The sequence below is a fragment of the Trachemys scripta genome, chromosome 5 (genome assembly GCF_013100865.1).
Source record: "Trachemys scripta elegans isolate TJP31775 chromosome 5, CAS_Tse_1.0, whole genome shotgun sequence".
Lineage (NCBI taxonomy): Eukaryota > Metazoa > Chordata > Testudines > Emydidae > Trachemys > Trachemys scripta.
In genome coordinates, this window is record NC_048302.1 from 122,501,333 (window position 1) to 122,514,231 (window position 12,899).

Genomic DNA, 12,899 nt, shown 5'->3' on the forward strand with positions numbered 1-12,899 from the left:
TTTTACAATCAAGAACAAACTGGTCCCCCCTCAGTATAATAAAAGCAAAGAAAAATAATGTAAATAGTTACCAATGAAACAAACAAGAAAAGTAAACAGAGAATGACGCCTCTGAATAGCGTTCACCAGGCTAGTAACACTGGGTACCGCACCTGCAGCCTAGCAACCAAAATATGCATCAAAGTCAGTCAATATTATATATTTTTTGCTGGACACCCCCCCCCCCCACCTCTGTTACAACACACTGCTCTTGCTTCTTTTTTCACAATTCAATTGTTAACTATGCTACACCTGTGAGATCTGAGTCAGTCCTCAGACTGGACACTAAATGATAACCAGGTAGCAACGTAGTCATTGTGCTAATACAATCCCAGAAGCACAAACTGATCACTGAACTAACTGTTTTATTGTACCTGTTACAATGAGGAGTCAAGTTCATCCTTGGTGCAATTCCATTGACCTCAATGGAGTCACACCAGAGAGGAATTTGACTCATAGTCATCGATATTATTTGCCACTAGTTGTATTTATGAGGTTCAGGTCTGGCGTGGACTCAAGTTTGGGATAAGAATGTACAGACTCACACAAATGGATAGCTAGTTTTGAGAGACACAATAGTAGCTTCAAATGTAGTTAGAAAACAGCATTATAATATAGTTAAAACAAGAAGTAATTCAGGGAAGTTCTGTGGCCTGTGTTATACAGGAGGTCAGACTAGAACAGTGATTTTCAAACTTTTTTCATTTGTGGATCGCTAAAAAATATCAAATGGAGGTGCAAATCCCTTTGAAAATCTTAGACTAAGGGTACGTCTACACTTACCGGAGGGTCCGGCGGCAGGCAATCGATGTTCTGCGATCGATTTATCGCGTCTGGTTGTTGTAGCAGAGTTGGTCCCAGGATATGAGCAGTCAACTGCATAAATGAAGCCTAAAAGCATTAAATCAAAATGACCTCTCTCTGACAGTTGTATGGCCCTGCCCATATCACCATGGTCTCTGAGCACTTCAATAACTTTAATTCATTTAGCCTCATCGTGGAAGTGTCCTCTCATCGCAGGCTGGGTTGGTGTGGCAGCTCTCCTGCGCCTTTGGCACGTTGTGCCGACAGCCACTCAGGCCCTGTGGTAGTCTCTTCCCAGTAATTGGCTCTCTGGTGAGGTCATTTTTAGTCCTTCTGGGGAAACCTAAGTCCAACAGACCAGTGGTTTGGCCCAACTTCATGCCGGCCAGTTTTTAGCTCTGGGGTCTCCATGCCCTCCAAGGGCAAGTAGAGGAACTCAGGCCCACCCCGTCCAGGGCCCCTTATGAAGCAGATGAGGTTGGTCTGTTCAGACCCTCTTCTGTATTCCTGGGCTACTTCCCACTATGACCTGCAGCTAGGCCTCTCACAGCCTCTTCCTTGGCTGATTCCTTTGCAGGTCCCAAAACAAAGGTGAGTCAAACTAGTTGAGGAACAAAAGAAATAGAAAGGTTCTGCCCCAGGCCCACCTGTGCTGCCTCTTAGGAGTCTCTCGTTAGCTCTAGCCCCAGCTGATCATTCCTTGAAAGCTGCTTCAAGGCTGTCTCTGGTTAGGCTTTAGCCCCAGCCAGGCTTATGTTCACAGCGCTAGCTCAAGACGTCTTCTCCCTCTTCCAGTCACCTACTACCGAGCTTGGCTTTTCCTCTTATCTCCTCCTTCCAGGCTTGATACCTTGCACTGGTAATGGGGTGGGGCTGACTGGGCCTCATGAACTCTTCTTTTCTGTGTGGGGTCACCCCACCACCATATCTCTGTGAGGTAGGGAAGTGCTATTATCCTTATTTTACCGGTGGGGAACTGAGGCACAGAGAGTCTAAGAGACTTGCCCAAGGCCACACAGGAAGTTTGTTGCAGAGCAAGGTATTTTGCCCAGGACTCCCAAGTCCCAGGCTGGAGCATCCTTCCTCTCAAATTAATGATGCCAAGGGAACTCTTGTGGAATATCCAGCAATACTTTTTGTGGTGTGGCTTTATTGGAACGAGTGTGCACTGGTGCTGCAGAATTCACAAATAGCAAAGCCACAGATAAGATCTGAAGGCTTTCATTTAGGCGTTTAAATCTGGATGTCGGCATCCCATATGTGAACATGTTTGCCTCAGTTCCTTTGAAGTTTCTGGATGGGGTGTATTAGTACTTTTTATTTGTGTTACTGTCACACCTTGCAGCCCTAGTCATAGACCAGGGCTCCTTTGTGCTAAGTGAAGAACAAAAACATAGCCCTCTTTCCAAGAATATACTTGGGTCAACTGGTTTGTAAATGCTGACAACAGACAGACATCTTCTGTAAAGCAAACCCACATCAATCAGTGCAGCACACCTCATTGAATTAACTTAAATCGTAGCATGAGGAGAAACATTGTATTTTATTTAAAAATGTGATGAAAAATGAAATTGTGATGAAGCTAACAACTGGACAGCTACAAGAAGATAAACAAACACTGATGTTTTAGATGTGCATGCGGCATAAAAACTGTCCACTCGAGGAGGAGAATGTGGAATTAATCTAGCAATGATTGAAGGATACTAACCTTTTAGTCCCATTGATCTTCAGAATAATGCATTTAATTGAAACAATCTTCCACAGCACACAGTATATGGAGCAGCATAACGGCATAAGTGAATCTCCTATTGAATGTATGTGGCGATAAATGTCATATAAATTGCTTAGTTATTAGGCTGTTGCAGAAACATTGATTGGTACGTGAGGTGCTTTTTCTTTTTGTCCCAGAAATGTCCTTTCTGCTTTTGTACTTCACTTAAAAAAAAGTTTCTTTGTGAGTAGAAAACCACAAATTAAATCAGCCGGCAGTTTTGAGTGTATGCCACAAACTTGATATTATTTAAACATGTCAATTTTCTTTTAAACAGAAAAAAGAAACCCTCCCGGAAAGTTATGAAACGTATCATTTTATGAGATTGGGCTCTGGCGGAGAGAGAAGGGAAAAGTATAGGAGGAAGGAGAGAGATTAATATAGAAAAGGGAGAAGTTTGACAGAGGGAAGAGAAAAGGAAAACAGAAGTAAGGAATAAAAAATGAGAGATGGTTAAAATGGTCAAATTCAGATCCATTTCTGGGGCCTGATTTACCACTGTACCACTACCGTTTCGCACACTATTGATTTTACAGTTCAAGTTGGTGTGTAGTCACATCTGAGTTTCTGTTTCAGCCCATTATGGAGACAGAGCCCACTGACAACATTCAGATCAAACTCTGGATTGGGATTTTGAGCACCCCCAAAGCCTGGGTGTGTTCAGATGCTGAGTTTTGATGTGAGAACATTTTAAATCAAATATACAGTATATCTGAACTAAGGCTAAATCAAAGTGCCATAGGCATGCCAATCCCAACCTCCACACTCCTGCGTGATACAATCCTAGATATGCTGTTGCTTCCCTTCTTAGCAGTTAAAATTAAAAAAAAAAAAACGTGTGTGACTGTGTTGCATCCTGTAATGGACTCCTCCTTGCCCTACTCTCACACACCATGGGTTACATGATCTTTGTTAGCTGCTGTGTTTGCTTGTCGCTTTCCTACAAAGTTGGCTCTCCTGCAACCACAGTTCTTGTGGCCCCCACGCTCAAGAGATGGGGTGCCAGAACCCAAGTTCTTCCTCAGTGACCTCTTGCCCATGAGAACATCCATCATCTAGCTTAGGTGCGATGGGGTCCCACAGCAAGGAATGATCCCTTCCCTCTCACTGCTCTGACCTTGCATGGGCTTTATGGCCTTGATCATCATAGGATCTAGGCATGCGCTTAGTTTTAAGCATGCTAGTAAGTCCCACTGGTTTCAATGCAACATTTTTGGTGACCATTTCCCCATTGCCAGTCATTTGTTATTGTTCTCACCCCAGACACTGTGTCCTGCGGGACAGGGTCCTTAAGCACAGTTCCTGGGGCATGGGTTATATATATGGACACCAGAAACTGTGAACCTCAGCTTGCAAAGATACAGGCTTAGATCAACAGGCATGACTACAGCATGCTCAGGTAAGCTGTTTCCCTACGGTAACATTTGTCTACAGACCATCAGTCTGTCAGTCTGTCAATACATAAAGGAATAGGGGCCGTATTTAGGTCTGGATCAGGATTTGATTTAGGCTGATTGGTCAGGTTCAAAGCTGAACCCATGTGGTGCTCCTGAGAGGAAGGGAAGGAACTGCTGGGGCATTGTACCCAAAAAGCTCCCCAAGGGGGTGCAAAGGGAGGAGCAGAAGTGGGTCTGGCTAGCACCTTGGTGCACTGCCGGTAGTGGCTCTTTCTTTCTCCTTCATGAACGATTCATCATCTTCCACTGGACAATTTTAATTAGATTAGATCATCTACTCTGCCTTTTTCCAAACCCAGTTTGGATTTGACAGCACCAAAGTCCTGATATCTGTTCTCATGAGATTCCAGCTCTCTAAGGTGCCACAAGTACTCCTGTTCTTTCTGCGGATACAGACTAACACAGCTACTACTCTGAAACCGACATAGTGAGCGGCTACTGCAAGATTTCCTGACATCTACAGTCCAGGAGGTTTTCAGCTACATCCAAACTAGAACCAGAAAATACATCCCTTCTGGTTTGGGATTTGACTTGAAACCAAAAACAAACAGGGTAGATTTAGACTGCCAAAATCCAAAGAGTCTAGACTGGAGGTTCCAGTTTGGTCATATATTTATAAATGAAAAATATTAGATCCTTTGTCAATGGAGATTTAGTGAAAGCAAACTGAAAAATGGCTAATAAAAGTATTACTGAAACATGACTGCCTGCTTCTAGATGATTATTTCAGAGAGCTTAAAAAAGTAATGCTAGTGAAATGTATTTAAACATGAATATCAGTTTGAGACTTCAGTTCTGATCACGCTAGATGACACTTAATAACCATGACCAACCTCTCCTCAAATCATTACCATTCGTATGGCCACAAAAGGCAAACTTGATGAGAGAATGCGGAGCTAGTAGGAGTCTCAGGCTAAGCATACAACGGTGGGATAGCTATAAATGAACCTTTTCAACCATAAATTACATGTGGCCAGTAATTCCCTTTTCTCTCTCCCCTCCTCCCCTCTTCCACTCTGAAAACCTCAGGACAAAGGCTTGCCTCTCTGAAGGATGCCTTTCTGGAGGATTAAGCAGCTTTTGTTGACAAAATACAAATTACAACTCCTTTACTTAGTGTCCCGCCTTCTCAGCTGGGCTCCCGTCCCTGAGGGACAGGCTCTATTACCCCTGTGTAGATGAAGAGCTCAGAGTGGGCAGATGTAATTATTAACACCATTCAATGGGGTGTCTTTCTGAATTATCAATTAAAAATCTTGACTGTTTTTCCTTGCACTCAATAGAATGGTGATGCCAGATAATCTATTGCACAGTTCAGCATTATATGCATATTTAAACAGCGTGCTTCTTTGCTTTTTATTCCACGGGCAGTGTGGGGGTGAGGAGGACTCCTGGGAGGCTGCACAAAGAGCCCCTGTCATTCGTTTGAGCCAAAATTCTTTGGGAAAATATTGTCGCCTTCCACCCTTGCAAACAGGTCCTGTAGCGATAGCCAAACAGGCAAGATGTGCCTAATATCTCCTAAAGTGACAAACGAGCATTCGCGAGAGTGCATCGAAATGGCTCTTTTGATGTGGCACCATTAAATGATGTGGTTGCATTAGAGCTTTCATAGGCAACAGACACATGAGCATAGAATAAAAACAAAACTTAAACAATGTGATTAAAATTAAACAGCAATACGCAAGTGGTGCCGAGAGTTGTCATGTCTGGACTGAAGGAGAAGAGGGATAAATCAAGCTGTTGGGGGAAGGGATTGGGTTCATTGGAACAATGATACACAGGGTTCAGAGTTAGAGTTCTGTTAACCATGCCTCTTGAATCTGTATACTTGTACTTACAGTCTTGCAAGACTATTCTTTCTTGGGAGCTTGCTAGAATATACTGCTCCAGTTGCATCTGAAACCCCAAAATACATAATTATGTGAGTATGGGTGTATGCAGGGCCGGCTCTGGCTTTTTGGCCGCCCCACGCAAAAAAAAAAGAAACCTGAAGTGTGGCTGGAGCGCGGGTGCAGGGGGACTCCCTGCCCTGCAGATGTGCCCCGGCTAGCGGGGGCAGGGGGAGGAGCGGGGGGAGAGAGAGAAGGCCGGTGGCCAGGACTTCAGCGGGGGCGCTGCAGCGCGGCCCCTCCCACCATGCCCCCTGCCGGGAGGGAAGGAAGCAGGCTGCCCTGCTGGGCTTGCTGCAGGGTGCTCCCGTCCTCCGCGCTGCCACCCCCTACAGGGCATCTGGAGCGGAACAACAACAACAAAAAAGTGGCCGTGCCGCCCTAGGATTGGGCGGAATGCCGCCTCCTACAAGCCGCTGCCCCAAGCACCAGCTTGCTCGGCTGGTGCCTGGAGCCAGCCCTGGTTTATGTGTGGGGGAAACCTTATCCAAACATTTTAGAATAATTAAAAAAAAAAGCGTCAGGCCCAAGCCAGTCATATTGTTCTTAATTCTTGTCTCGTTGACAACAGTTTAATGTGGGCCAGATCCTCATCTGCTGTAAATGGGCCTTATTCTCCATTCACAGTATCTGGCCCATTGACTTCAACAGAATTATTCCTGATTCACACAGGCATAGCTGAGGGTACATCTACACTACAGCGGGGAGTCGATTTAAGATACGCAAATTCAGCTACGTGAATAGCGTAGCTGAATTCGACGTATTACAGCCGACTTACCCCGTTGTGAGGACGGTGGCAAAATCGACTTCTGCCGCTTTTTGTCGGCGGCGCTTACTACCACCTCCGCTGGTGGAGTTAGAGCGCCGATTCGGGGATCGATTGTCGCGTCCCAACGGGACGCGATAAATCGATCCCCGAGAGGTCGATTTCTACCCGCCGATTCAGGCGGGTAGTATAGACCAGGCCTGAGATCAGAATCTGGCCCAGGATGCGTATGCTTGTGTAGGATATTTTATTCTCAACTTATGCATCAGTCAGTGGTTAATGGGCATTGTCCATTCCAATCCAGTTAGTGTAAAGAAAATAGAGGTTTTCAAATGATCCTCTGAAAGATGACACTTTCCAGGCAGGGGGAATCGCCACTCACCAGTTTTGCTTTCAAAAACAGAGCAGATCAAAAACCAGCCACAAATACTGGGAGCAGGGAGGCTGAGCTGCAAATGCAGCATCAGACAAAGAAATAACTGCTGGGCAATTGGAAAGCCTTGTGGGCTGGACATGCGCCTTCAGCTGTTTAGGAGCTTATTTTATTAGCACTTAAGGCCTAGAAGTAGCAACTGAACTCTTGACATGCTGGACTCCTTCCATCCATTGCCTAATACAATCCCAGTTCTCTCCCCTCCGCTTTCCAGAATCATGCTTATTGAATAGTAGGCAATACCTAAACCCCTGTTTTGTTTGTGTTATTCTACCCCAACCTTGTAAAAGCTTGCCGACCATAATAGACGTCTGAGTGCTTTTAAGCTGCATCGCTCAACTCCAAAGACTTTCTCCAAGATGAATAGCAATTGAACTTTATCCAATATTTTTTTTAATGTGGTATGTGCCCTTTACTTACTCCATCATTTATATCTCACTCCATTTAAAATATTCACAGTTTGTTTTCAATACTATCTGGCTGGGCTTCAATCTGGGTTTAACAAATGTTAGATGTTATATTCACTTGCATACTTCAGTTTTTATCCTGGGGGGAAAAAATTGCCTGCACAGTGATTTAAATAATATGTCCATGGCCTTTATTTTTTATTCATTTATTTTTTGTTTTAAATGCCTTCATCTCTTGACCTTATAAGGTGCAGACTGTCTTTCACTGAACTCTAGCTGGGTGGCCTGACTCAGCCAACAGCCCTGCACGCTCATCCCATTAAAGTCATTATGTTTATTTCTTATTTCAACAAACCAACCTGGATTTCAAGGCAGGAAAAAAAAAAGGGGCGGGGGGGGGGGAGAATGGCTGGGTGGAAGGATGCATTGCAGGTCCATTTGGACACCACGCTAAGATTTTCATATTTAATGCATGCAAGTTACATTTGCAGGTATGCTGCAAAGCAGGAGCCGTCTGCGTTCCTTGTGGAGAATGTGTTTCTCCGAACTTGTAGGGGCTGTTCTTTTTCTTATGTAATTTGGGAAACATTTATTTGGGTTAAAAAGGGACGGCTCCATCCAAGATGGCTTCACATTATCAACACCACCACTTAGACCCCCATCCTGCAAACTCTGACAGTATTTCTCCTACAGGCAACTGGTCTCATTCTCTTCAGAAGAACATGTGAACAAACATGATGATCATACTTAGCACTCTTCATTTGTAGATGTCAAAACACTTTCCACAGTAAGGTAAATTGTCATTTCCCTCATTTGATAGGTGAAGAAACTGAGGCATGAAGACTTGTGTTAACTTGGCCCCAAGCCCATTGCCCTATACACTGGCACACATTAAGGATGACTTCCATGAGAATGGGTTAAAATGTAAGTGACTCAGGGCAAGGTTTTTTCTTTAAAATTCCACTCACACCCATGGCAACATAGAAATAGTAAATAACAACCATCATCCTACACAGGGCACCATTGGCATGCATGGTGCTTTACAGACATCACAAGACAAGGACCTTGCCTCAAGGGGTTTAATGCCTCAATCTAATGCAGAGAGTGGACACAATGAATAAAAGGTAGCAGAGCATCAGGGTGGGAGAAGTGGTAGAAAACAAACAGTGGAAAACGAATACAGCTGGTAGGAGAACTTAATGGGAGAAAGTGCTTGGTCCAGTGGATAGGGCACTGCCCTGGGACTCAAGAGACCCACCTATGCTTTGTTCACAGCTTTGCCATTGACCGGGGCTGTGACCTTGGGCAAGTCATGTAAACTCTATGTTTGCCTGTCACTTCATCTGTCCTGTCTATTTAAGCCAGTGGTTCTCAAACTTTTGTACTGGTGACCCCTTTCACATAGCAAGCCTCTGAGTGTGACCCCCCTTATAAATTAAAAACACTTTTTAATATATTTGACACCATTATAAATGCTGGCTGCAAAGCGGGGTTTGGGGTGGAGGCTGACAGCTCGCGATCTCCCATGTAATAACCTATTGACCCCCTGAGGGGTCCCAACCCCCAGTTTGAGAACCCCTGATTTAAGCTATGTAAGCTCTTCAGGGCATGAACCGCCTCTTATAAAGTTGTACAGTACCAAGCACAATGGGCTCTGACCTGGTCAGCCAGTAGGCTGTACAGTAATACAAATGAAAACAATAATACAAATCCTGCTTATGTAATCCACACACCTTCTGGGTGTGGTGTTCTGACCCAACTAGTGGCTGGAGAGAGGGAGGGAGAGCACGTGAGAGCGATTAATGAGTCTGTTCTACAGCCTTAGCTAACAGCCAGATGGCTTTTAGCTCATGCAGTAGAGGCTCATGCACTGAAGTCCTAGGTTCGATCCCACCCACCAATGACCGGGCTCTGTCGGCGTTACACTTACAGCTATGGTAAATTGTGATGGTTGAGCTATGTCCCTCTTCAAACCCCATACTGCTATGTGTCTTTTTTCCTACCGGTAGGCCAATGATTATACGTCCCCCTTTGAGGTAAGCAGATCAATAAAAAGAAAGGTCAAGGGGTGACTTGATTACAGTGTATGCATATCTTCAAGGGGAGAAAATATTGGGTACTAAAAGGCTCTTTAATCTGGCAGAGAAAGGCATAGCCAGAACCAGAGACTGGAAATTAAAGCTAGACACATTCAAAATAGATGTAAGGCACACATTTTTAACAGTGAGCATGATTCATCATGGAACAAACCACCAGAGAAAGTGGAGGATTCTCCATCTCTGAAGTCAAGACTGGATGCCTTTCTGGGAAGAGATGCTTTAGTCAAACACAGGTTATTTGGCTTCATATTGGAGTAACTGGGTGAAATTCTATGTGGCCTGCGATATACAGGAGGTCAGACTAGATGACCTAATGGTGTCTTGTGGCCTTAAAATCGGTGAATTCTCTCTAGCTCTGTATTATTACGTTTTTTGATGTATACAGTCCTACCAGTTGCACAGTGAGAAGTGCCAGCACTGGCCTGACATGTCACACAGGGACTGTTCTCCTTTTGTTTCTAGTAAATGTTTTTCGCATTTTCTGAATGTTCACAGAGACAAACAAACAAGCCAAGCTAGTGCGACTCACTCACCAGAATTCAAGAACAATGCCAGTCAATGTCTGGAGAAAGGGGTGCATCAGGCCAAAGCACAGAGAGACTGGGAATTGCTTAGCAAACCTTATTAGACTGAGTGGCAAAGAAGCAAATGCAAATTGTTGAACTGGTTAAACTGAGACATCCCTAAATAAATGTCTGTAAAATGGATACACTCTGCCAGATACAAGTGCTGTCAACTGTAGCATGTTTATCACCGCTCGGGAGTGGATATAGTCTGAGTTCCTGTTGGCCCCAGTTACAAGAGACGGTCAGGATGAGTTGCAACAGGGAGCTTAGTACTCAAGGGACATATTCCTCACTGGGGGGTTCTCTAGTTGCTGTTTAAACTTTGTGTTTGTGTGCTCATGTAATGTGGTGGTGTCAGAAGTGAGTGAATCCCTTTAAAGGAAAGAAAAGAGGCCCTCAGATTGGTGAGTGAGTGGGGGAAATGGAAAATCAGGGAGGAGACCTGTTATAGGCAGCGTGTAATGGAAGCTGGGGGAGGCTAAACCACCCCAAACCTCGTGCTGCCAGGGGGGGTGTCAGGGGCAGATTATGGCATGGGGCCCCTGGCCAATTTGGGGCCCCCAGAAAAATCTCCCCCCGCCACAGCCCTGGGGCTGGAGGAGCTCTCGCTTCCCTCTGCAGTCGGCACAGAGCTTTCACAGTCTCTGAGCTTCAGTGGTGGTGGTGGGGGGAGGGTGGAAAGGAATGAGTGGGGACAGGGCCTTGGAGGGCAGAGGTGGAGTTGGGGTGGAATGAGGGCAGGGCCCAGGGGAAGCGGCAGAATGGGGTGGGGTCATGGGTGGGGTGGTGGTCATGGGGTGGCACTGCAGTCCTGGCTGGGGCTGAGAGCTCAACCCTGGATGGGGTTGAGCTCTCAGCCCCTCCTCCGTAGCCCCGACTGAGTTCTCAGCCCCTCTGCCCCCACTGCCCTGATTCAGAAGAGGCGGGACAAGGGGCTAGCCTCCCCAATAGGAAGCTTCACCCACTGCCCATGAGACCTGTGACAATTGCAGCAGGAAGGAGGCAGAGCCCTGTCTCCGTGCAGCAATGGAGCCCTATTAGCTCTGTTAGAGAAGTTTAGTTTTCTTGACTTGCTGGATCTGGAGAATTGAGTAATTCTAGATGGCTTCTGGTTTGACAGAGGAAGCAGGTAAATGTCCTGATATTTGCCATATCTGATGCTACTGCTGATACCCCTCTCTGATGAGGAAAAGGAAGAATACTGCAAATTGAAAGAAGGTTTTGGTGCCCTTGTCATAGACAGATGGAATATTATATATGAAAGGGTCAAATGTAACAGCAGGTGCCAGGAACAAAGGGAAACAGCTGAGACTTATTACTGCAGTTCGTTGTCTTGCTGAACATCGCAAATACGGAATGTTAAAGGAAGAACTAATAAGAGTCAGGATAGATGTTGGTATAAGAGACACCAATTTATCAGCACAGCTTCAGTTAGAGCCAGATCTCTCACTAGAAAAAGTGAGACTGCGAGAAACTATAAAGAAGCGGTAACGTGGCTAAGGGTTTGTCCACACTGGTACTTCGTCGGCAAAACTTTTGTCATTCAGGGGTATTAAACCCCTCCCCCCCCACGACAAAAGTTTTACTCACGAAAAGCGCCGGTGTGCACAGCGCTTTGTCAGCAGGACCACTCTCCTGCCGACAAAGCTGCTGCTGCTTGTGGTGGGATAGAAGTTTTTTGTTGGCAGGAGAGCTCTCTCCCGCCGACAAACAGCAGCTACACTGCGAGCCTTTTAGCGGCACAGCTGTAGTGGCACAGTCGTGTTGCTAAAAGCCTTGTAGTGTAGCCACAGCTTTACATGCTAGCAGCATAGGGGAGACTGTGTCAAACATTATTGACGCAGTAAAGAGAGAAGTCATAAATGTAAAAGGAGCAGACAAACCAAATTTACCACATAGGAACAGTGCACTGCTAGAGAATGGGAGAGCAAAGAACCTTAATAGGAGGGAAGCTTGGAAAAGCAGTGGAAGATGTGGCAAGACCCCAAACCACTGATAGCAACAAAGTCCAGCAGAAGAGGTGCCTCACAATGGGATATTTTACAATAGCATGCTGGTCACAAAGAGTAGGGGAAACAATCCAAGATAGTGTGTTATCAGATGACAAATGAATCCAAACTTCCAGGAACTATATATCCTCAATAGAACAGACAATATCTTGGCCCACAAGCATGAATCTAAATGGTCAAAACCTTACATCTAAAATTAATACTGAAGCAGCAGTCACTGCAATCCGCATCCCCCCAAAAGAGTATAATCAATCCTGGGATAGAGCTCTGCAAAGACCAAATACGATTCTATTGGGGCTAGTAACAACATATTGGAGATTGGTGGCCACTTCCCTGGGAAACTGGAGAAAGGACAAAGTTCTTCAACAAATAATATATATAATACAAGGACTGACAACTCCCCAATCAGGGTTGCCAGCCTACAAAGACTATACCTAGTAGAGAAACTGGAATCTGTTTAATAGCAAAAAGCAAACTGTACAAGAGATGGATTCACATCTCTTCACAGGCCTAGAGTGTGATGGGTTAGATCACTGAAACCCCCTTGGGAGCTGCCAACTGATGTGCCAAGACTACTTCTGTCCAGGGTCGGTGGAAGGATGTTTCGCGCCCTAGGCAAAACTTCCACCTTGCGAACCCCCCGTCCCCCCGCCCCC